At 39.4% G+C, this 26094-nt stretch overlaps 1 protein-coding gene across 2 annotated transcripts in view; it reads left to right on the top strand.

Annotated features, from left to right (window-relative positions):
• FAM13A (family with sequence similarity 13 member A) overlaps positions 1 to 26094 on the top strand; it is a 335740-nt gene that overhangs the window by 122590 nt on the left and 187056 nt on the right. The window lies entirely within an intron of this gene.

Raw genomic sequence — 26094 nt, 5'->3', positions numbered from 1 at the left:
GGAGGGCACACACAAAGTAGTGTGCACATGGGGACCCAGGGGAAGGAGCAGTGACCCCATAGGAGACTGAACCAGACCTACCTGCTAGTGTTGGAGGGTCTCCTGCAGAAGCAGGGTGCAGCTGTTGCTCACCATGGGGACAAGGACACTGGCAGCAGAAGTTCTGGGAAGTACACCTTGGTGTGAGCCCTCCCAGAGTCTGCCATTAGCCCCACCAAAGAGCCCAGGTATGCTCCAGTGTTGGGTTGCCTCAGGCCAAACAACCAACGGGGAGGGAACCCAGCCCCACCATCAGCAGACAAGCCGATTAAAGTTTTACTGAGCTCTGCCCACCAGAGCAACAGCCAGCTCTACCCACCACCATTCCCTCCCATCAGGAAGCTTCCACAAGCCTCTTAGATAGCCTCATCCACCAGAGGGCAGACAGCAGAAGCAAGAAGAACTACACTCCTGCAGCCGTGGAGCAAAAACCACATTCACTGAAAAATAGACAAGATGAAAAGGTAGAGGGCTATGTACCAGATGAAGGAACAAGATACAACCCCAGAAAAACAACTAAGTGAAGTGGAGATAGGCAACCTTCCAGAAAAAGAATTCAGAATAATGATAGTGAAGATGAGCCAGGACCTCGGAAAAAGAATGGAGGCAAAGATTGAGAAGATGAAAGAAATGTCTAACAAAGACCTAGAAGAATTAAAGAACAAACAAACAGAGATGAACAATACAATAACTGAAAAAAAAAAAAACTACACTAGAAGGAATCAAGAGCAGAATAACTGAGGCAGAAAAATGGATAAATGACCTGGAAGACAGAATGGTGGAATTCACTGCTGCAGAACAGAATAAAGAAAAAAGAATGAAAAGAAATGAACACAGCCTAAGAGACCTCTGGGACAACATTAAACACACCAATATTCACATTATAGGGGTCCCAGAAGGAGAACAGAGAGATAAAGGACCTGAGAAAATATTTGAAGAGATTATAGTCAAAAACTTCCCTAACGTGGGAAAGAAAATAGCCACCCAAGTCCAGGAAGCCCAGAGAGTCCCATACTGGATAAACCCAAGGAGAAACATGCCAAGACACGTAGTAATCAAACTGGCAAAAATTAAAGACAAAGAAAAAGTATTGAAAGCAGCAAGGGAAAAATGAAAAATAACATACAAGGGAACTCCCATAAGGTTAACAGCTGATTTCTCAGCAGAAACTCTACAAGCCAGAAGGGAGTGGCATGATATACTTAAAGTGATGAAAGGGAAGAACCTACAACCAAGATTTCTCTACCCAGCAAGGTTCTCATTCAGATTCCATGGAGAAATCAAAAGCTTTACAGACAAGCAAAAGCTAAGAGAATTCAGCACCACCAAACCAGCTGTACAACAAATGCTACAGGAACTTCTCTAAGTGGGAAACACAAGAGAAGCAAAGGACCTACAAAAACAAGCCCAAAACAATTAAGAAAATGGTCATAGGAACATACATATCGATAATTACCTTAAACGTGAATGGATTAAATGCTCCAACCAAAAGACACAGGCTTGCTGAATGGTTACAAAAACAAGACCCATCTATATGCTGTCTACAAGAGACCCACTTCAGACCTAGGGACACACAGAAACTGAAAGTGAGGGGATGGAAAAAGATATTCCATGCAAATGGAAATCAAAAGAAAGCTGGAGTAGCAATACTCATATCAGATAAAATAGACTTTAAAATAAAGAATGTTACAAGAGACAAGGAAGGCCACTACATAATGATCAAGGGATCAATCCAAGAAGAAGATATAACAATTATAAATATATATGCACCCAACATAGGAGCACCTCAATATATAAGGCAAATGCTAACAGCTATAAAAGAGGAAATCAACAGTACCACAGTAATAGTGGGGGACTTTAACACCTCACTTACACCAATGGACAGATCATGCAAACAGAAAATTAATAAGGAAACAAGCTTTAAATGACACAATAGACCAGATAGATTTAATTGATATTTATAGGACATTCCATCCCCAAACAGCAGATTACACTTTCTTCTCAAGTGCGCACAGAACATTCTCCAGGATAGATCACATCTTGGGTCACATATCAAGCCTCAGTAAATTGAAGAAAATTGAAATCATACCAAGCATCTTTTCTGACCACAACGCTATGAGATTAGAAATGAATTACAGGGAAAAAAACGTAAAAAACAAACACACATGGAGGTTAAACAATATGTTACTAAATAACCAAGAGATCGCTGAAGAAATCAAAGAGGAAATTAAAAAATACCTAGAGACAAATGACAATGAAAACACGATGATCCAAAACCTATGGGATGCAACAAAAGCAGTTCTAAGAGGGAAGTTTATAGCAATACAAGCTTACCTCAAGAAACAAGAAGAATCTCAAATTAGCAATCTAACCTTACACCTAAAGGAACTAGAGAAAGAAGAACAGACAAAACCCAAAGTTAGCCGAAGGAAAGAAATCATAAAGATCAGAGCAGAAATAAATGAAACAGAAACAAAGAAAACAATAGCAAGGATCAATAAAAGTAAAAGCTGGTTCTTTGAGAAGATAAACAAAATTGATAAACCATTAGCCAGACTCATCAAGAAAAAGAAGGAGAGGACTCAAATCAATAAAAGTAGAAATGAAAAAAGAGAAGTTACAACAGACACTGCAGAAATACAAAGCATCCTAAGAGACTACTACAAGCAACTCTATGCCAATAAAATGGACAACCTGGAAGAAATGGACAGATTTTTAGAAAGGTATAAACTTCCAAGACTGAATCAGGAAGAAATAGAAAATATGAATAGACCAATCACAAGTAATGAAATTGAAACTGTGATTAAAAATCTTCCAACAAACAAAAGTCCAGGACCAGATGCCTTCACAGGTGAACTCTATCACACATTTAGAGAAGAGCTAACGCCCATCCTTCTCAAACTCTTCCAAAAAATTGCAGAGGAAGGAACACTCCCACACTCATTCTATGAGGCTACCATCACCTTGATACCAAAACCAGACAGATACTACAAAAAAAGAAAATTACAGACCAATATCACTGATGAATACAGATGCAAAAATCGTCAACAAAATACTAGCAAAGAGAATCCAACAACACATTAAAAGGATCATACACCATAATCAAGTGGGATTTATCCCAGAGATGCAAGGATTCTTCAGTATACGCAAATCAGTCAATGTGATACACCATATTAAGAAATTGAAGAATAAAAACCATATGATCATCTCAGTAGATGCAGAAAAAGCTTTTGACGAAATTCAACATCCATTTATGATAAAAGCTCTCCAGAAGGTAGGCATAGAGGGAACCTACTTCAACATAATAAAGGCCATATACGACAAATCCACAGCAAACATCATTCTCAATGGCGAATAACTGAAAGCATTTCTCCTAAGATCAGGAACAAGACAAGGATGTCCACTCTCACCACTATTATTCAACATAGTTTTGGGAGTCCTGGCCACGGCAGTCAGAGAAGAAAAAGAAATAAAAGGAATACAATTGGAAAAGAAGAAGTAAAACTGTCACTGTTTGCAGATTACATGATACTATACATAGAGAATCCTAAAGATACCACCAGAAAACTACTAGAGCTAAACAATGAATTTGGTAATGTTGCAGGATACAAAATTAATGCACAGAAATCTCTTGCATTACTATACACTAATGATGAAAAATCTGAAAGAGAAATTAAGGAAACTCTCCCATTTACCATTGCAATAAAAAGAATAAAATACCTAGGAATAAACCTACCTAGGGAGACAAAAGACCTGTATGCAGAAAACTATAAGACACTGATGAAAGAAATTAAAGATGATACAAACAGATGGCGAGATATACCATGTTCTTGGATTGGAAGAATCAATATTGTGAAAATGACTATACTACCCAAAGCAATCTACAGATTCAATGCAATCTCTGTCAAATTACCAATGGAATTTTTTACAGAGGTAGAGCAAAATGTCTTAAAATTTGTATGGAGACACAAAAGACCCCGAATAGCCAAAGCAGTCTTGAGGGAAAAAAAATGGAGCTGGAGGAATCAGACGCCCTGACTTCAGACTATACTGCAAAGCTACAGTAATCAAGAGTATGTTACTGGCACAAAAACAGAAATATAGATCCATGGATCAGGATAGAAAGCCCAGAGATAAACCCACGCACCTGTGACCAACTAATCTATGACAGAGGAGGCAAGGATATACAATGGAGAAAAGACAGTCTTTTCAGTAAGTGCTGCTGGGAAAACTGGACAGCTACATGTAAAAGAATGAAATTAGAGCACTCCCTAACACCATACACAAAAATAAACTCAAAATGGATTAAAGACCTAGAGGTAAGACCGGGCACTATAAAACTCTTAGAAGAAAACATAGGAAGAACACCCTTTGACATAAATCACAGCAAGATCTTTTTTGATCCACCTCCTAGAGTAATGGAAATAAAAACAAAAATAAACAAATGGGACCTAATGAAACTTAAAAGCTTTTGCACAGCAATGGAAACCATAAACAAGACAAAAAGACAACCCTCAGAATGGGAGAAAATATTTGCAAGTGAATCATCGGACAAAGGATTAATCTCCAAAATATATAAACAGCTCATGCAGCTCAATATTAAACAAAGAAACCAATCCATATATAGGCTGAAGACCTAAATAGACATTTTTCCAAAGAAGACATACAGATGGCCAAAAGAACATGAAAAGCTGCTCAACATCACTAATTATTAGAGAAATGCAAATCAAAACTACAATGAGGTGTCACCTCACACCAGTTAGAATGGGCATCATCAGAAAATCTACAAACAAACAAATGCTGAGGAGGGTGTGGAGAAAAGGGAAGCCTCTTGCACTGCTGGTGGGAATGTAAATTGATGCAGCCACTGTGGAGAACAGTATGGAGGTTCCTTAAAGAAGTACCATATGACCCAGCAATCCCACTGCTGGGCATATACCCAGAGAAACCATAATTCAAAAAGACACATGCACCCTGGGCTTCCCTGGTGGCACAGTGGTTGAGAGTCCACCTGCCGATGCAGGGGACGTGGGTTTGTGCCCTGGTCCAGGAGGATCCCACATGCTGCAGAGCGGCTGGGCCCGTGAGCCATGGCCGCTGAGCCTGCGCATCCGGAGCCTGTGCTCCGCAACAGGGAGGCCACAACAGTGAAAGGCCCATGTACCGCAAAAAAAAAAAAAAAAAAAAAAAAAATTCACATGCACCCCAGTGTTCATTGCAGCAGTATTTACAATAGCCAGGTCATGGAAGCAACCTAAGTGCACATCAACAGATGAATGGATAAAGAAAATGTGGTACATATATACAATGGAATATTACTCAGCCATAAAAAGGAACGAAATTGGGTCATTTGTAGAGACGTGGATGGATCTAGAGACTGTCATACAGAGTGAAGTAAGTCAGAAAGAGAAAACAAAATTGTATATTAACGCATGTACATGGAATCTAGAAAATGGTACAGATGAAACGGTTTACTGAGCAGAAATTGAGACAGAGACGTAGAGAAAAAACGAATAGACACCAAGGGGGGAAAGCAGCAGGGGGTGGTGGTGGTGGTGGGCTGAATTGGGCGATTGGGATTGACATGGATACACTGCTGTGTATAAAATGGATGACTAATATGAAAAAAAAAAGTTTGTTAATGGAATGTACTTGGAATCTTTGATCACCTAAGGCAGTTCCTTGAACGTTGTAGGTGTCTAAAATAATATTCAGTAATTCTTTGCCAATTGTTGATCTTAGTGAACTAAATAAGGCTTTTGTGTTAGCTTTCTTAATAAGTTATAACACAGAGAAAAGTGCATAAGTCATAAGTTTAACTATAAGCTTATGACTTATGTGAGTTATGTGAACTCCCACTAGCATAAGCACTACTCAGATCAAGAAACAGAACTTTCCCAGCACCTCGGAAGCCTTCCTCATACCATTTCCTGGTCATGGCCCCTCCTTTCTGCCCCCAGAGTAACCATTATCTTCGCCATAAATTGGTTTTGCCCAGTTTTGAATTTTTTAAAAAGAAACCATACAGGGCTTCCCTGGTGGCGCAGTGGTTGAGAGTCCGCCTGCCGATGAAGGGGACGCGGGTTCGTGCCCCGGTCCGGGAAGATCCCACATGACGCGGAGCGGCTAGGCCCGTGAGCCATGGCCACTAAGGCTGCATGTCCGGAGCCTGTGCTCCGCAACGGGAGAAGCCACAACAGTGAGAGGCCCACGTAAAAAAAAAAAAAAAAAAAAAAAAGAAACCATACAATATATATCATTTTATGTCTGCTTTGTTTTGCTGAATATTGCTCATGAATTTTATTTCTGTTGTTGTTTGTAGCAATGCTCACTTATTTTTATTGTCTTCTATATTTTATTATATAAATGCAAAATATATTCTAATGATGAAAAAAAATAAAAGGCTTCCTTGGTAATTTCAAATAATGAGCCACATTTGGGAATTGATTGTGCCTTGGGAGACTACTACAGTAGCATTTTTACTGGTTTCCCTGATTCTGCTCTGGCCCTTGACACCATCTTCCATCTTCTACTGCCTAAGTTACTTCCTGTCATGCAAATATGAACGTACTACTTCCCATATCAAAATTCTTCAGTGGATCCTCTTCACCTATCCTTATATCTCAATCTTGGCATGATAAACAAGGCTTTCCATGATTTGAACTCACCCTACCTATTCACACTTCTTTCCCACCACTCCTGCCCATACATTTGGTGTTCTAGCAGTCATTGATGGAAACCTATGACAGTATGGTTTCTATCCATTGAAATTGTAGAAACCATGCCATTTCAGGCCTCGTGCTTGTCAAGCTGGTGAACATATTGCCTGACACTGAAAATTCCTTGATTAATTACTGGACTCATTATATTACTGAAAATATGTCTATGATCATAATTTCTACAGAGTATAAAAGTAATAACAATGAATGTCTTCAAATTAATTGAGTGAAACTGGGAAACATGACAATTCGCTGAATACTTCATGACTTCCATATCTAAGGAAAGGTATCAGATACTTCTAAAGTGTTTAGCTGTTCTGGAAAGAGCACTGATATTAGGTTAAGAAGGTTGTGTCTGTATCCTGGCTACTCAGCAGTGTGACTGGGTAATTTATAATATCTCTGTTCCTCTTTCCTGCTATATAAAATGGTGAAAGTCCTATAGATTTGTTGTGGGATTTAAACCATTAATACTTGTGGAAGTATTTTCAAAGCCAGTTAAGTAGTATAGAAATGTAAAGTATTGCAGCTTTTTTGGGGGTGGGGTGGGGTGATAATATAGGGTGAAGAGTAACTGATGAAGCCTTTGGCTTACTTTTGAAACCATCTGGTCAGAGATACTTTAGTAAATATATTAATAAGCTTAGAGCGCAGAGTTAAGAATTCTAGTTCTAGAATCAGATTGGCTTAGAACTTATAATTTGTGTGACTCTGGGCAAATTATTCAATCTCTCCTTCAACCTTGACTTCCTCATCTGTAAAATAAGAAAAATATCTGTAACTAATTTGGTTTGTTATGATTAAATGAGATAATGATGGCCAGTTTTCAATAAATTTTAGCTTTTAAATAAAGAAATTATTAGGGTCACATCACCTTTATGATATCACCTTACTTACCTTTACCTTAAAGGGTATCAGGCTTGATAACAGAAGGAAAACAGTCAAAAGCAGAAAAATAACGTTGCCAATCAGATGTGTTACTCATGATGGAATACCTGCTACTTCTAGACATTTTTTACTATTCAGTATTCTAGTTTTCTCAGTATAGTTAAATTAAGCATCTTTTTATCTTTGGGAAGCAACAATCTGATTGCATCCTCAATGGACAGAAGAGTGTAATTTTAGTATTTAATGTATCTTGCCAGTTCTGCTTTTAAAAAATGAATTAATTCATAAACATAAAACTCTTTGAAGTGGAAGTTTTATGGATGAATGGGGTATTAAGTGGCTCTGTGAAAAATGACTGGGATTTCAGCAAGTTGCTAGGGAGAGGAAGGGGGCTGTGGGGAACAGAAACCCTTCTAGGTAGAAAGGATGTTGTAGGACATGGAGGGTTCATGTAGTGGTGACTGAGCATTTCTGGCTGGACCATAGGAAGCAGCAGGAGAAAGCTAGATACTAGAGTTAAGTTAGGATGGAGTTTAACTAAGTAGCTAAAACTTATAGGAATAGGAAAATGACGAAAGGTTTTAAGAACAGGATGGATTTGATTTAAACTATACTTTAGAGTTTTACTTTATCCCTTTGGCACGAGCAGGAAGCTGATGTGATCGGTAAAGCATATTTGTAGCAAGCTGTCAGTGTATTTCTGCTCAGCTGACTCTGGTCAGGGCTGCAAAACCGATCGTGGCTTCTGTAACACCCTCATCGGCCTCCCTTCCAGACAGGCTTCCTCTACCAGGAGGTCAAAGCAAAGATAAGGACAAAGGTGTACCTGCATGCTTCCTCCTGCAGCTCCATTTCCCTGCCATTCTCTGTGTGTGAACCTCGGGCCCTGCAGGGTTTTTCCAGATTTTGCAGTGGTTTGGCCATGTCTACCACATCTAGCAACTTCAGTCATAGGAATTTTGGGTAGACCTCTCAGGACTGTGACATTTGGGGAAATCTGTGGTCTGCTGGAGGTCTGAGAATGTGTATGTTGGCTATTGGGCTTTTGGTCCACATTTTGTTGAATTTGACAAGTAGTATTCACAGTTGGTTGTCTACAGTTATGGCCATTTCTTACTCAAGGTGAAGCTTTCTTTTTTCTTTTTTATTATTTTTATTGTAGGTTTCAAAAAAAGAGTGTAAGTGGAAGTGCCTTTATTTTGTCAAACTGGAAAGTCAAAGCTATATTTCTGAATAAATGGGTTAAGGGAATCACATCTTTCAAGTAGGCATCTAATAGCCATAGTTTCATTTCTCCAGCTTCAGAATAATTTTAGAGTTTTTCTCATAAGATGACTTAAGTTCAAACTTTAGTGAAGCTTTTCCCTTATCTGCCCTCAAGAATTAACTTAATCACCTAAATACTTCTATACACAAAGTTTGGTGGCAAAAATACGGTTGAAATAATGGACCGTGAAATCTAAGCTGCTTTCATTAAAGAATCATCAGGTGCCTACCATGTGCAAAGCATTGTTCTAGGAACAGGGACTACATCAGTGAGTGATAGACAGAAGTCTCTGCCCTTTTGAAGCTTATATTCTAATGAGGCTACAGTAAACGACAGGCAATAAACAAAGGATTAAGGAAATGGGTACTTTGTCAGGTGGTGATGTTCTATGGAGAGAAAGCAGGGGAGGACAGAAGTAGTGCTGGTAAATGTCATTTGCTGATTTAAATAAGATGAACAAAATGTTTCATCGTCGAGGGACGTCTGAGCAGAGATTTGAAGGAGGTAAAGGAGGAAACCTTGAAGACCCTTGAGAGAGAAGCACTGCTGGTGGGGGACAAGAGCTATACAGAGGGCTGAGATGAAAGTATAGCTGGTCTGTGTGCTGAGCAGAGTTGCAAAGGCTGGTGTGGTTGGATTACAGTGAGCAAGGGGGAAGGTGAGAAGAAAAGGGGTCACATAGACAGCAAGGGACCAGATCGTGTATGCTCTTACGGGTCATTGTAAGGACCTGCATTTTTATCCTGGCACTTTTTAATTAGTATCCATCAGAAGAGTGCCATGATAGGACTTATCTACTCCAAGGATTACTCTAGCTGCTAGGCTGAGAATAGACTTTTGAGAGGGACAAGCAGAAACAGGGAGACCCACTGGGAGTTTATTACAGTAGTCACCTTAAGATACAATGGCAACTTGGACCCAGGTGGTGGCAGTGAAGATGGTGAGAGGACCTGCAAGTGTAAGTTAGGATATGAAAGAGCAACACCGTAGAAGGCCCTGGAGACTCCAGGTAGGCTGGAGAATGTTTGAGATGAGAGTGGGTGAGGCCAGCTAGAAGAGTAGGGGGCTGTGAACAGAGAGTGGGATGTTTGCGGTAGTCATTTTGGAGGTGGAACTGTCTGGAGGGATGATGAGGTTTAAGTTGTGTTTATGAGAAAGAGTGACTGACGTGGAAGAAAAAAAGAAAATCGTTGGAAAAGAGATGGTTAAAGGATGACAAAGATGATGGTTTGTCCATATTGGTCCTGAATTTACCCAAGAGGGTAGCAGATACTGAGGCGAACAGGAAGGCTGTGCGTTTGGTCTACCTAGTATATCCACGTTATTTATGTGCTTTGTGCATAAATTACAAGTATATATACTTAATATATAGGGTTAATGTAGAGCCTCATATATATGTACATACACAAAATAATGTGATTAATCTGTTACTAAATATCTATCTAGAAGTATCTAGATGAGTCTGTATTCCAAACAAACATTTTGTGAGACTGTCTTTACTAGGCAGTGTGTCGCTATTGCTTAGCATATCTTTGGGAATTTATTTAGAAATTGTCTTCACATATATGTCATTCCTGTGTCCTATTTTTTTATACATTGTTAGACTGGGAAATCCTTGTACTTTAATGCTTTATTTGATTACAAAAAGTAGTCAATAATCATTTTGAGCCACAGCAGTTCACTAAGTTGGGGACTAGTGATTAAATATTAACATTTGGTTTTAAAATTGAAATCTGGTTGTAAAATAATTATGCTGATTTTCCTGTGTGACTCACATGCAAACTCTCAAAACAGTTACTTTAAAATGTTTTGAACAGAAGAAAAATCTTAGAACAGTGATTAGTTAAGAGACGTGCTCACATCAATATATGTTTTGGCAAGTCTGATTACAAAGTTTATTCCATTCCTGTCGAGTCATTTATCATATAAACTGGTGTATCACATAAATTTCCTAGAACATTTCCCATGTCTTTTTCATGCTCAAAAACGTTGCATGTGTCTCCATTTTTTCATTTAGAGCTATAATCTAAAATTAATTTCAACACGTTCACTTTTTTTTTTTCATTTAATGCCTGCTCTGTGTACAGATCTGGACTAAGTGCTGGACCTCTTCAGAAAATGAGACATACGTCTGTCCCTAAGGGAATTTGCAGTCTACAACACACAGACAAAATCAGTGCAGGCGCAGAGGGGTGAAAAGGAGAAGGGGGACTTGATGCAGATACTGTGCTGAGTTCTTCTATTCCTATGGTCTCATTTACTTCTCAAAGTAATCCTGGAAAGTAAGTGGCCTTAATTCTGTTTTGCAGATGAGGAAATCTAAGGAGTAAATTATTCCAGGTCAGTAGCAGTAAATGACAGCTGGGTTTTGAATTCAAAGCACTGACTACAGGCGAAGTACAGAAATAATCCAAATTATTCATTCTGTATCTATTATAGCAGTTTAGTATCAGGGAAGAACTTGAATTCTGTTGTTCTGACTCTAGTCCTACATGTCGTTACTACTACTAGTCTTTTTTATAGCCCTTCAAGAATACTCCAACCTGGGTAGCAGTGGAGTCATAATGGAAAATAAAAAATGTTTTGGTTTTTATGTTGTTGTTTGATGGTTGTGATTTAGCTGTGGTGTCTCTCTGTGTGGGTGAACTTACATAGCAAGAATGACTAACTTGTACCCACCAAAATCTGTAGGTTATCATTTTGAGCACCGAGGAGCTCAGAGGTGACACTAAATTCATCTGCTCGTTTTGTCAGATCAAACTGTTCTTTGGATCTTGAGCTGTGCCTTTTAGATTGCTTCTAAGTTTGAAGGTTAAAAAATATTCAATGATGGTTAATAAACGCAGAGGTAAAATAGCAAGATAGAATGTTGTTTGCTTGCATGACTCAAATGGGCACCTTCCAGTAGTGGAAACTGATTAGATTATCAATAAGTATAAAGTATTAGGTAATAAAAGTAGTTTTAAAACTTATTACTTACCTTGGGGTCACATATTTACAATTCAGATTACTAATTTTTTCTCCCTAGACATTTTGTTTTGTAGAGTGCTTACAGATAAACATTAGAAGGTCATATCTGCTCAGAAATCATTGGAATAGATTAGATATATACGTGCCAGGTGTTAAATTCCTTCTTTCCTATTGTGAGGAATGTTGAACAGAAGATAGACTAAATTGCTCTTGCTTGTGAAAACATTATTATACTGTATAACCTTTAAACTACTTACAGTGAGAAAGCAATACTTTGGGACTGACACCTCAGAAATTGCCTACTTTAAATCATTATATTGTGTATATTTGGCAAATAGGGACACTCAGTAAATAGCAAGAGAATATTTGAAGATTTTCAAAGATTACTTGTATTTGCTTTAGAACTGAATTTCTGCTACTTTCATCAGTCGGCCTCGTAGGGATAGAGGTTATACTTCTGTGGACCAGAAGTGCCTAGAAAGTAGTATCCCTCCAGGAGCAGCCTTTAACCAGTGACTGAGGAGTATGGAGGTATAAATTCCCAACCTTACTCCTTGGGTGGAATAATTCTGGGGTGTGTATTTTATAGAGTCTCCCAGAGCTTCCCCCTAGGTTGAAGCTTTAGAACCACTGAAAAAGCTCTAGTAGCTTAATAATGACACCCCTTAATAACTACCTTCTCCCTCCATTATTGTCCCATTCCCCTGCTGAACTACCCATATCCACTACCTGCCATCGCTCCTTGTTGCAGGGTCTACTTCTGGTTGCGAGAGTGGAAGTCCAACTAGGACATCTCAAATTCTCTTCCCCCCCTAGGAAGCCCTCTCTCATTCTCCAGGTACAGTTAATCCCCATCTCCTGTGTTGTCTTAGGGTGCTCTCTCTCTCCTTCTATGAGAACAGGTCTCACCTTCTGCCTGGGAAAGTTGGGTTTTTCTCTTGTATTACATTATAAGTTCTTCAAAGTTAAGAAAAATATCTCATATTTACATGTACTTTGGGTTTTCTCTAAAAGTTGTGGAATCGCTCATACGTTATGTCTTCCAAAGCACTTATTCTGGTTCCTTATATTTACTCAGAAATATCAATTGAATTGCACCATGTATGTATAAATAAAAGTTGACTCAAATTTATTTCAGGAAAGTCATAGTAACTCTTTGGCGCATTAGTAATCATTCACATTTATAGAGTATACAATAAAAGTTTGCTTAACAGAACTCCACCTAACTAATTTGCTAGATTAATCAATTCTCTGCATTTGTTTTGAAAGCACAGTGACTGCTTTCCATTGGCAACTCTGAAGGCTTGTGGCTAACAGACTATTCTCTTATATACTTTAAAAAATCTATATATAAATATATGTATATCTTTATTGGAGTATAACTGCTTCACAATACTGAGCTAGTCTCTGTCGCACAACAAAGTGAATCAGCCATATGCATACATACCTCCCCAAATCCCCTCCCTCTTGAGCCTCCCCCCACCCTCCCTATCCCACCCCTCTAGGGGGTCACAAAGCGCCGAGCTGATCTCCCTGTGCTATGCGGCTGCTTCCCACTAGCTATCTGTTTTACATTTGGTAGTGTATGTATGTCCATGCCACTCTCTCACTTTGTCCCAGCTTACCCTTCCCCCTCCCAGTGTCCTCAAGTCCATTCAGTCTGCATCTTTATTCCTGCCCTGCCACTAGGTTCATCAGTACCAATTTTTTTTTTTTTAGATTCCATATACATGCGTTAGCATACGGTGTTCGTTTTTCTCTTTCTGACTTACTTCACTCTGTATGACAGACTCTAGGTCCATCCACCTCACTAGAAATAACTCAATTCGTTTCTTTTTATGACTGAGTAATATTCCATTGTCTATATGTGCCACATCTTCTTTATCCATTCATCTGTTGATGGACATTTAGGTTGCTTCCATGTCTTGGCTGTAGTAAATAACGCTGCAATGAACATTGGGGTGCTTGTATCTTTTTGAATTATCTCCTGAGCAGATAAATGCCCAGGAGTGGGATTGCTGGATCATATGTTAGCTCTATTTTTAGTTTTTTAAGGAACCTCCATAGTGTTCTCCATAGTAGCTGTACCAATTTACGTTCCCACCAACAGTGTATGAGGGTTCCATTTTCTCCACACCCCCTTCAGCATTTGTTATTTGTAGACTTTTTTTTTTTTTTTTTTTTTGTGCTGTATGCGGGCCTCTCACTGCTGTGGCCTCTCCCGTTGTGGAGCACACGCTCTGGACGCGCAGGCTCAGCGGCCATGGCTCACGGGCCCAGCCGCCTGCGGGGTCCTCCCGGACTGGGGCACGAACCCGTGTCCCCTGCATTGGCAGGTGGACTCTCAACCACTGTGCCACCAGGGAAGCCCTATTTGTACACTTTTTAAAAATTTTTTATTTTATTTTCTGCTGCATTGGTTCTTCATTTCTGTGTGCAGGCTTTCTCTAGTTGCTGCAAGCGGGCCTACTCTTCATTGTAGTACACGGGCTTCTCATTGCGGTAACTTCTCTTGTTGCAGAGCACGGGCTCTAGGCACGCAGGATTCAGTAGTTGCAGCACGTGGGCTCAGTAGTTGCGGCACACAGACCCTAGAGCATGCAGGCTTCAGTAGTTTAGCACGTGGGCTCAGTAGTTGTGCACGGGCTTAGTTGCTCCACAGCATGTGGGATCTTCCTGGACCAGGGATTGAACGTGTGCCGCCTACATTGGCAGTCAGATTCTTAACTGCTACGCCACCAGGGAAGTCCTGTAGACTTTTTAGTGACAGACATTCTGAGCAGTGTGAGATGGTACCTCATTGTAGTTTTTATTTGCATTTCTTTAATGATGTTGAGCATCGTTTCATTTGCCTTTTGGCCATCTGTATGTCCTCTTTGGAGAAATGTCTGTTCAGGTCTTCTGCCCATTTTTTGATTGGGTTTTTTTGTTTTATTGTTGTTGAGTTGTGTGAGCTGTTTGTATATTTTGGAAATTAATCCCTTGTCAGTTGCATCATTTGCAAATATTTTCACCCAGTCTGTAGGTTGTCTTTTTTCTTTTTTTAAATGGTTTCTTTTGCTGGGCAAAAGCTTATAAGTTTGATTAGGTCCCATTTGTTTATTTGTGCTTTTATTTCTATTGCCTTGGAAGACTGACCTAAGAAAATATTTTTACGACTTACGTCAGAGAATGTTTTGCCTATATTCTCTTCTAAGAGTTTTATGGTGTCATGTCTTATGTCTAAGTCTTTAAGCCATTGTGAATTTATTTTTGTGTATGCTGTGAGGGTGTGTTCTAACTTCCTTGATTTGCTTGCAGCTGTCTGACTTTCCCAACACTACTTTCTAAAGAGACTGTCTTTTCCCCATTGTATATTGTTGCCTTCTTTGTCGAAGATTAATTGACTGTAGGTGTATGGGTTTATTTCTGGGCTCTCTATTCCATTCCATTGATCCATATGTCTGTTTTTGTGCCAGTACCATGCTGTTTCGATTACTGCAGCTTTGTAGTATTGTCTGAAGTCTGAGAGCATTATGTCTCCAGATTTGTTCTTTTTTCTCAGGATTGCGTTGGCAATTCTGGGTCTTTTATGGTTCCATATAAATTTTAGGATTATTTGTTCTAGTTCTGTGAAAAATGTCATGGGTAATTTGATGGGGATCACATTAAATCTGTAGATTGCTTTGGGTAGCATGGCCATTTTAACAATATCAATTCTTCCAGTCCAAGAGCATGGGGTATCTTTCCATTTCTTTGAATCACCTTCAGTTTCCTTTATTACTGTTTTGTAGTTCTCAGCATATGTCTTTCACCTCCTTGGTGAGGTTTATTCCTAAGTATTTTTTTTTTGATGAGATTTTTAAAAGGATTGTTTATTTACGTTCCCTTTTTGATATTTCATTGTTAGTGTAAAGAAATGAAACTGATTTCTGTGTGTTAATCTTTATCCTGCTACATTGCTGAATTCATTTATCAGTTCTAGTAGTTTTTGTGTGGAGTCTTAGGGTTATCCATATTAATATAGCATCATGTCATCAGCATATAATGATAATTTTACCTCTTCCCTACCAATCTGAATACCTTTTATTTCTTCTTCTTGTCTGATTGCTGTGGCTAGGACTTCCAGTACTATGTTGAATAGAAGTGGTGAGAGTGGGCATCCTTGTCTTGTTCCAGATTTTAGCAGGAACACTTTCAGCTTTTCACCATTGAGAATTATATTGGCTGTGGGATTGTCATAAATAGCTTTTATTTTGTTGAAATATATTCCCTCTATACTCACTTTCATAAGGATTTTTATCATGAATGAATGTTGAATTTTGTCAAATTTTTTTCTGCATCTATTCAGATGATCCTGTGGTTTTTGTCTTTTCTTTTGTTTATGTGGTGTATCACATTGATTGATTTGCATATGTTGAACTATCCTTGTGACCCTGGGATGAATCCAATTAGGTCGTGGTGTATGATCTTTTTTATGTGTTGTTGGATTTGGTTTGGTAATATTTTCTTGAGAATTTTTGCATCTATATTCATCAAAGATATTGGCCTGTAATTTTCTTTTTTGGTGGTATCTTTGTCTGGTTTTGGTATCAGGGTGATGGTGGCTTCATAGAATGTCTTTAGGAGTATTCCTTCCCCTTCAATCTTTTGGAAGAGTTTGAGAAGGATCAGTATAAGTTTGTCTTTGTATGTTTGGTTGAATTCACCTGTGAAACCATCTGTTCCTGGATTATTGTTTGTAGAGAGTTTTTTTTATTACAGATTCTATTTCACTACCAGTGATTAGTCTGTTCAAGTTATCTATTTCTTCTTGATTCAGTTTTGGTGGTATGTATATTTCTAGAAACTTGTCCATTTTTTTCTAGGTTGTCGAATTTGTTGGCATATAATTGTACAGTTTCTCTTATGTTTTGTGTGTGTGTGTGTGTGTGTGTGTGTGTGTTTCTGTGGTATCGGCTGTGATTTCTCCTCTTTCACTTATTATTTTGTTCACTTGGGTCTTCTCTCTTTTCTTCTTGGTGAGCCTGGCCAGAGGTTTGTCAATTTTGTTTACTCTTTCAAAGAACCAGCTCTTGGTTTTATTCATTTTTCTATTTTTTTATCTCTATTTTATTTCCTCTCTGATCTTTATTATTTCCTTCCTTCTGCTGACTTTAGGTTTTCTTTGTTTTTCTTCTAATTCTTGTAGGTTGTGTTAGGCTGTTTATTTGAGATTTTTCTTTTTTCTTGAAGAAGGCATGTATTGCTGTGAACTTCCCTCTAAGAACTGCTTTTGCTGCATCCCATAGATTTGGTATGGTTCTGTTTTCATTGTCATTTGACTCAAGGTATTTTTTAATTTCTTCTTTGATTTCATCATTGACCTATTGTTTTTTTAGTAGCATGTTGTTTAGTCTCTATGTAATCACTTTTTTCTTGTTTCTTTTTCTGTGGTTTATTTCTAGTTTCATGCCATTGTGGTCAGAAAAGATGCTTGAAATAATTCTATACTCCTAAATTTGTTGAGGCTTGTTTTGTGCCCTAATATGTGGTCAATCCTAGAGAATGTTCCATGTGCACATGAAAAAAAAAATGTTTTCTGCTTTTTTTGGATGTAATATCTTGAAAATAGCAATAAAGTCTAATTTGAACAACCATTTATTAAACACCTACTGTGTAGCAGTTAGTATTCTGTGAACTGGAGCTATAGCATTTAATTTTTTTAAAAAAATCTCTGCTTCGTGGACTTTGCCTCTTTAGGAGGGGGACACAGACAGTAAACAATTAAGAAAATTAATATGACATTTGATGATACATTCTGTGAAGAAAATTAAAACCATGATAAGGACTTGAGATTAATGGTATATGAGAGGAGAGAGGGAAGTTGGCATCACTATTTTCTATAGAAAATTGAGGGAAGCCCCTCTGAGATGAGTGGAGATCACAGTGCTGTGGTGGAGCAAGCCATATAGACATGAGGAAGAGCGTCCCAGGCAGAGGGACCAGCAGATAAAAAGGCCTGAGTCTGGCACTCGCTCACTCGCCTCTGACAACAGATTCAAACCCCTGTGCAAATCAGTAAAAAGTAGAGCTTCTTCAAGACTGTGAAACAAGAAAGCATGGTGGGCTAATATGCACGTATATTAAGAATAGATCTGAAATCACCAGCACAACATATGGACACCTAAACCAATCTTAAACCAGTTGTTACTGTTACAGAAGTAAAGCAAGTTGAGAGTAACTAGGGAGAGCTGATTCTGATGAGGTTGTTACAGAAAGCTTCTCCAAAGAGGTGACAGAGGAGCTGAAGGAAGAGAAAACGGTAATGGATTGTAATGATGAGATCAGAAGTCTAGATTCTAATGTTTAATGATGCTTAAATCTTTAACCATCTCTTGCTATATTCATTCTCGTTCCTTTTTTCTTTAATCAGAAATGACTGGTTGCCATTCTCTGTAAAACAATTTTCAACATTCTCTGTAAAGCAATTTTAAAAGACAATTAAGGTTGTACTTGTGACTAGTGTAGTTGCAGTTTATAAAGTAAAAGTAATGAGTCCAAAATATATCTGAAACTTAACTACTTCTCACCTCTTCCCTTTATATTTCCCTGGTCCAAGCCCAAGAACTACAGATTTCTTCCCAAAAGTTTACATAATGAAAATCTGTTAAATGCTATTTTAATTCAATTTGTTCCCTTTATTTATGTAAAGATAACATCGTATTACTTTTGAGTTTGTTTTTTTTGTTTTTTTTTTTTTTGCGGTACGTGGGCCTCTCACTGTTGTGGCCTCTCCCGTTGTGGAGCACAGGCTCCGGACGCGCAGGCTTAGCAGCCATGGGCCCAGCCGCTGCTGGGCTCATGGGCCCAGCCGCTCCACGGCATGTGGGATCTTCCCGGACCGGGGCACGAACCTGTGTCCCCTGCATCAGCAGATGGACTCTCAACCGCTGCGCCACCAGGGAAGCCCTACTTTTGAGTTTTAAGAAAACATCCTGTTCATTTGTTATAGTCAGCCAAATTAAGATTCATTTTGCAGATACAGTTGAATTAAAGTGGAGACTTTTATGGTATTGTAAGGAGTGGTCTGCAATCTGCCAATGACATTTATTGAATCCTGGTTGTGTGCAAAGTAGCGGTGTGTTATGTAGCTTTTTCCTGTAGGAGGCCTTAGGCTTGGGCTGTTACACCCACTTGTAATCATATCAGCATTGCTCTCTGTCATGTCTCCAACTCACTAAATTCGATCAAATCACTTGTGTGGTTTGATTCCAGCAGACCAATTGCAGCTCTCTGACAACTTCTGCCTGTCATGATAACAGCTTCTTTGCCACCTACCCTCACCCATTATTATATTACCCAGGTAGTAAGAAAATGTATTATTATCTGATTCTCAATATCATGGAGATCCATCACGTTTCTTTAGTGGTTGGAAATTAATACTAAAGGCAAGGGAAATGTAAGAGTTGACATTATTTTCTTTATTCATTCAAAAAACGCTTATTAAATACTTACAGAATGCTGGGGGTACACTGAGCAAATCCTTACCCACATGAACCTTAAAGTCTACTGGAGGTGATGTACAATAAATAAATCAAAATGTAAAACAAAACTGTGAATTACAAATTAGAATAAGTACTGTGTTTGAAGTAAAGCAGGTTAATAAGGGAAGAGAGTAATCAGGGGAGCCACTTTAGATGGGGTTGTTAAAGAAGGCCTCTCGGAGGAGGTGACATAGGAGCTGAAGGAGGAGAATATACCGGCCATGCTAAAGAAATGGTGGAGAGGCATTCCAGGGAGAGGGAATATGAAGGACGAATACTTGAAGGCAGGAAAGGGCTTGGAGTGTTTGAAGGTAGAAAAGGCGGCCATTGTGTCTAAGGCATAGTAAGGGAGGAGGCAAGTGATGTGAGATGAGATTAGACAAGAAGGCAAGGGCTAGATCTTGTGAGGCTATGTAGGTTATGGTAAATAGTTTGGATTTTATTCCGGGAGTAATGATGAGACATTGCTTGAGGAATGACATCATCTGATTTACGTATACAAAGCTTATAGAAAGCAGGATGATTGAAGTAATTTAGGTGAAAAATGATGGCTGTGACTGGGTTGGCTGTGTACATAGAGAGAAGTGAATGAATCCCAGTTTACTTTGGAGAGTGCTGACTGGACTTGATGATAAGTTTGATGGTGGGAGGTATGGGAAAGGGAGGAATCAAGGTTGATACCTAAGACATTGGCTTGAGCAACTGGGTACCATTTGCTAATCTGGGGAAGAAACTCCAGGACTGACATAAATTATTTTGCTGACAAATCAAAAGCTCAGGTTTGGACATAAATTTAGGTGCTTATTAGACAGCAAGGTAGAGTTGCCAAGTAAGCAGTTAGACTTAAGTAGCTTAGGAGAAATGTCAAAGATAGCGATACAGATTTGGAAGTCATTAGGATATTGGTTGTATTTAAAAGAAATGAAAGTGTTCTGAGATCATTGTATCCTTTGGGAAAAGAAGAATTCTCTACATCAACCCTTGAGTCACTCCGATTTCATTCAACTATTTATTCAACACGTATTTATTGAGCTCCTACTACACAAGGCACTTTTCAGTGGCACTGTAGTTTTAGTCATGAGTAAGGGACACCAATTATTTACCTTCATAGAACTTGTATTTAGTAGAGGATACACAAAACAAACCAATAACCAATAGATATGTAACTGTATTGTATAGAGGAGAACAGTGCCCAAGCAGATCCTGTGGAGCTGGTCAATGAGGTGGGCAGTTTCCCCCCATCAGTGACGACGTGGCAGCTATTAGAAGGAATCACCTGGGTCAGGTGTTGCTAGCTGAGTAAGATGGAAACCAAGCTGTGACTGTTTTCAGCACTTTCTGTGGCTAGTGACCAAAAAAACAAACAAACGAAAAACACAGGTTTGGGGGCACTGAAGATGAAGAAGTAGATACGGTGAAGACAGCTGCTTTGGAGGAGTGCGCTATAAAGGAAAGCAAACAACGTGGGACCACAGCTAGTGAGAGAACTAAGATTAAGGAAGTTGTTTTTTTGGTTGGTGTTTTCTGTTCTTAAAGATAATTACAGAGCATGCGTGTGATTATGGGAATGATCTAGTGGAGAGGGAGTGGGAGGGGAGAATTGAAAGAGTGACGTCCTTGAGAAGGTGAGAGGAGATGAGCTCAAAGGTGGCGTGGAGGGAATGGCTGATTAGGACCAGAATCTTCCATGGTACCTGGAGGGACATAGAGTGGTTTGTAAATTTGATGGTGGGGTAATGAGAAGCTTCTCTGGTTGCTTCTTTTTTCCAATGAAGCAAGAATGGAAGGAAAAGGGTTTGAGAAGAGAGGAGAAGACATGAAGTATCATCTTGGAGAGTGGAAAATCATGTTACTAAAGAAGTATAGCAGGATTGCTGTGGATTAGACAGGGTTCATTCAAGATTTATGGTAATAAATTTAACATGACACAGTCAACCAATTCTATATATATATTTTTTTCTTTTTTACGGTACGTGGGCCTTTCACTGTTGCGGCCTCTCCCATTGCGGAGCACAGGCTCCGGACGTGCAGACTCAGCGGCCATGGCTCACGGGCGCAGCCGCTCCGCGGCATGTGGGGTCTTCCCGGACCGGGGCACGAACCCGTGTCCCCTGCATCAGCAGGTGGACTCTCAACCACTGCACCGCCAGGGAAGCCCCAGTTCTATAATTTTTTTCCAGCCACTTTCAGTTGCTCCATTCCCAGCACAGAGAAGGCATATAACCGGATTCATCCAAGGTTGTCCTTTTGTGAAATAAATGCAGTGTTTGACGACAAGAGGAAGAAAACGAAGGGCATTAGCAAAGGAATGAAAGGTCATGAAGTGTAAGCTGATTAAGGAGAGAATTAAAAACAGGGGGAATGCACAAAGGGATTGTGAAAGGTTAGAAAAGGGATATTGTTCATTGATTTGGTTTACTCATTCACCACAACAGTTGAGCTTCTGCTGTGTGCCAAACACTGTTCTAGGCCTTGGGGATGTATCTGTGAGTGATACAGGTCTTCTCACAGAGCAGGGTGAGATGGACAGTGAAGAATTAAAACCACTAAATATTAAAGGGAGATATTGCTGAGCGCTCTGAAGAAATAGAGAGAGCCCCAGTGGGAGGGGAGAGCAGTGGTGATTCAGAAAAGGTGTTCCAGGGAGGGAGTCCCCTCCAGCATATCTGAACAGAGACCTGGATGAAGTGTGGGCACACAATGTGAATAGCTGGGAGCAGCGGGCTAGGCGGAGGGAACGGCAGGTGCTTTCCTATTTTTTATTGTCATTAGTAAGTGAATGGAAAGGCCAACAAAGCAGTGACAAACAAGGTATTTTTTCTTTCCCTATTGTATTTTTAAATGGTGTTTTCATGATAGAGCGGGTTTAAGCAATTGGATGTTACTCAAGTCTTTGGAGTGGGCAGTCAGTTCAGTCAGAAGTCTCGTTCAAGTAGAAATGTTTAAAATAAATATAAGTATACCCTATGTAATATATTCATGTCTAATTTATCATTCCAGTCTCCAGTGACCAGCGTTGCAATGCCGCACATAATAATAGGGTTCAGTTAATATTTGAGAGAATTTCCATGCTCACATAATACTTAACAAACACGAAACATTCCCCCTTCAAACCTTTGCAAAGAAGTTCTTCTAAGGGGAGAGTTCAAACACAAACCTGAGGTCTCTTCCCTTTGCCCTGGGAATGTGGGGATTTGCTTTAAAAGGCTTTTAAAAAAATGTAGACATAATTCATGTACCATAAAATTCACCTGTTTACAATATGCAGTTTATTGGGTTTTAGCATGTTCACCAAGTTGTACAACCATTACCATTACCTAACTCCGGAACATTTTTGTCACCCCAAAAGAAACCCCATGCAGACTGGAGCTGTGAGACGTGACTGTACGTTCCCTCCTCCTCCCAGGCCCTGGCTACCACTAATCTACTTCCTGTCATTATTTGCCTGTTCTGGACATTTCGTACACATGGACTCACACAATATATGTCCTTTTGTGTCTGGCTTCTTTCACTTAGCATAGTGTTTTCAAGGTGAATCTCTGTGATTAGCAGGTATCAGTACTTCATTCCTTTTTATAGCTGGACAATATTCCATTGTGTGTATACACCATATTTTTTTTATCTGAACAACAGTTGATGGACATTTGTGTTGTTTCCACTTTTTGGCCATTATGAATAATGCTACAGTGAGCACTTATGTAAAAGTTTTTGTGTGGACGTATGTTTTCAATTCTCAGGTATATACCTACAAGCATAAATTCTCAGGAATATATCTACAAGCATATACCTACAAACATATATGCTACAGTGAGCACTTATGTGAAAGTTTCTGTGTGGACATATGTTTTTAATTCTCAGGTATATACCTACAAGCATAAATGGTTTTTTAAAAGCACAACTTTAGGGCTTCCCTGGTGGCACAGTGGTTGAGAGTCCGCCTGCCGATGCAGGGGACACGGGTTCGTGCCCCGGTCCGGGAAGATCCCACATGCCGCGGAGCGGCTGGGCCCGTGAGCCATGGCCGCTGAGCCTGCGCGTCCGGAGCCTGTGCTCCGCAACGGGAGAGGCCACGGCAGTGAGAGGCCCGCGTACCGCAAAAAAAAAAAAAAAAGCACAACTTTAAAAAGGTTTTATCTTTAAAATATTTCTCATAATATATTATGGAGTTACCATACTCTATCTGTTTTAAAACAATACATTAAGTTATAACCAGTTACTTATTTAAGGTACTAGTTGAATTACTTAATTTCCCTCCAGAAATCTGAGTAACACTTGGCCCTGCAGGAAGTGTGGCCTGTGTTCTATAGTTCACTGCTATGGCATGGGTGACAGTACTCCAGCAGCATTCGGATGGGGGCATTGGGAATGCAACCCTCAACAGGATGTGGCTTAACTTTTTTGTCAATAAATATTGCTTCCTGAAAGAATCATAAGGTCATAAAGTCCTGAAATTTAAGAGCTAGCTAGGATTCTTGGAGCTCACCTAATCCAGTCCCTTTGTTGTATAGATCTTTAAACTGAGGGAGAGGTCCAAGAGGTTAAAATGCTTGCCTGGGGCTTCCCTGGTGGCGCAGTGGTTGAGAGTCCACCTGACAATGCAGGGGACACGGGTTCGTGCCCCGGTCGGGGAAGATCCCACATGCCGCAGAGCGGCTGCGCCCGTGAGCCATGGCCGCTGAGCCTGCGTGTCCGGAGCCTGTGCTCCGCAACGGGAGAGTCCACAACAGTGAGAGGCCCGCGTACCGCAAAAAAAAAAAAAAAAAAAAAAATGCTTGCCTGACTTCCTAGAGCTGGTTAGAGAGCTAGGATGGTGCTGTGACTACTGAACTTCACTTTGACTCCACTCTCTGAATTTAAAGTCATAAAACAAAAAATAAACGTAATTTATGTAGGTGGCATTTTCAGTTAAAATTTTACAGAAAATGCTTTCAGAGTCTTTTAGGGAAAAGCTGACTGTCAGCCTTATACTTATTAATTCACAGGGACAGGAGGCAAATTAGGAGTGATACTGTCACTTTTAAAGGAAACACAGCCACTTTTAGTTTATGCATAAGGAAGAAAGAATTATAGGCATTTATAAGCTCAGACAGACATAAACAAAGGTCACCTATTCCTATTCACTTCCCTTAAGAGTTGGCCTTTTTTCTTCTCATCACATTCTAGCATTTACTTACCAGTAGTTTAAAAAGAGGTATAAGGATTATACCTAATTATATTATCCAAGGGTAGCCAAATTACGCAACGGACTATGCAGTTAATCACTTAAACCTTTTAAATGTCATGCTGGATATAGTTTATCCCTCTCACAGTGAGTCAGAAGCGGGAATGGGTTCATTCACTATTTCCAGTAAACAGCTTCCCAACAGCAGGTGGTGTGACTGGTGGGAAAGGGTAGGACTGGAATGCACACTTATTTGGAGAGCTCAGAAATGTACCCTTGGTCCTTACACAGGGCTGTGCATGAGGCCACAGGCAGCTGAGAGTGTTGGCCGCGCTGCAGCTACCCCTGCCCCCAGCTCACAAGAGGTTCATGATCCCCTCCGAGTCTGGGAATATTGCTCCCTAGCACAGAGTGGAGGACAGGTAGCCTGTACAGCCCTGTGGTCCAGGCATGGGTCTCGACTCTACCACTCTCTGTGTGATTTTGGGCACATCACCTCAGGATGCACACCCCTCATCTGTAAAATTAGGGGCGTGGATAGAGTAGTTGATCATTAAAAAATCTCTTGGCTTTAAAATGCTGTGGTTCTACAACCTAGTCATTTAAGCTGTCAGCTATATTGGATGAGAAGTAGTATATAAAGATGATAAGAGCTCAGGCCTTAAAGTTATTCAGAACCATCTTTGAGTCCTGTGTGACATTAGGCAATTTACTTAACCTGTATGCTTTTGTTGTGTAATACTAAAAAGGGGAATGATAATAAGATATAATAATAGTACCTAACTCATAGGGCTGTTGAGGGGGACATGGCATTATGAATGCAAAGTCTTTAGCACAGTGCCCGAAACATCCTATGATTTAGTAATTATTTATTAGTAGTAAGTAGTAGTGTTATTTTCTTTAGGGACACTTTGTCCTCATAATATTCTGTTCCCTTTAAAAATATAAGAATGTAATTCCAGGAAATTTTAGTAATGTTATAAAATGTGTAGAATACAGTTTTGTTTAAAAGATGATAATTAACCCTAAAGTAAATTGGAAAAAAAACTCATTATTTAGATGAGTGAATGGTAGACATGATAGGGGAAGAAATGGGATGCAGAGGTGAAGGTTTTGGAGCAGGTAAAAGAAATCTGACTTATTTACTCCTTAGCTTTATTGTTGACTATAATCTTCCTCTTATGTATTTTCGTTCTGTCTTAATTTGGAGATAGAGTCATCTATGGAAAATTGATTCAAGCTAATGGCTATTCAGAAGTGAGGCCTTACATTATTTTGTAAAAAACAACAAGATTGTTGTTTTTATTTACCATGTAGAAATAAATAGTAAATCTATCCAACCGCAAGTAAGCTGCTGCCTCGTAATCTCTGCTCTTATTTTTGCATGTACTGTTTTGGCGTGAACCGAGGACTTAGAAGCTTAATAATTTTGTAAACAGATACTCAGATATTTTTTCTCGGGATATTGATATGCAACTGTCACTATTCGATACAGATTATAAACAATGTGAAGGAATTTATTTATGATAAAACATTTACAGAATC

This window comes from Lagenorhynchus albirostris, chromosome 4 (assembly GCF_949774975.1).
Source record: "Lagenorhynchus albirostris chromosome 4, mLagAlb1.1, whole genome shotgun sequence".
Taxonomy (NCBI): Eukaryota; Metazoa; Chordata; class Mammalia; order Artiodactyla; family Delphinidae; genus Lagenorhynchus; species Lagenorhynchus albirostris.
This window is presented reverse-complemented; position numbering and strand designations above follow the sequence as displayed.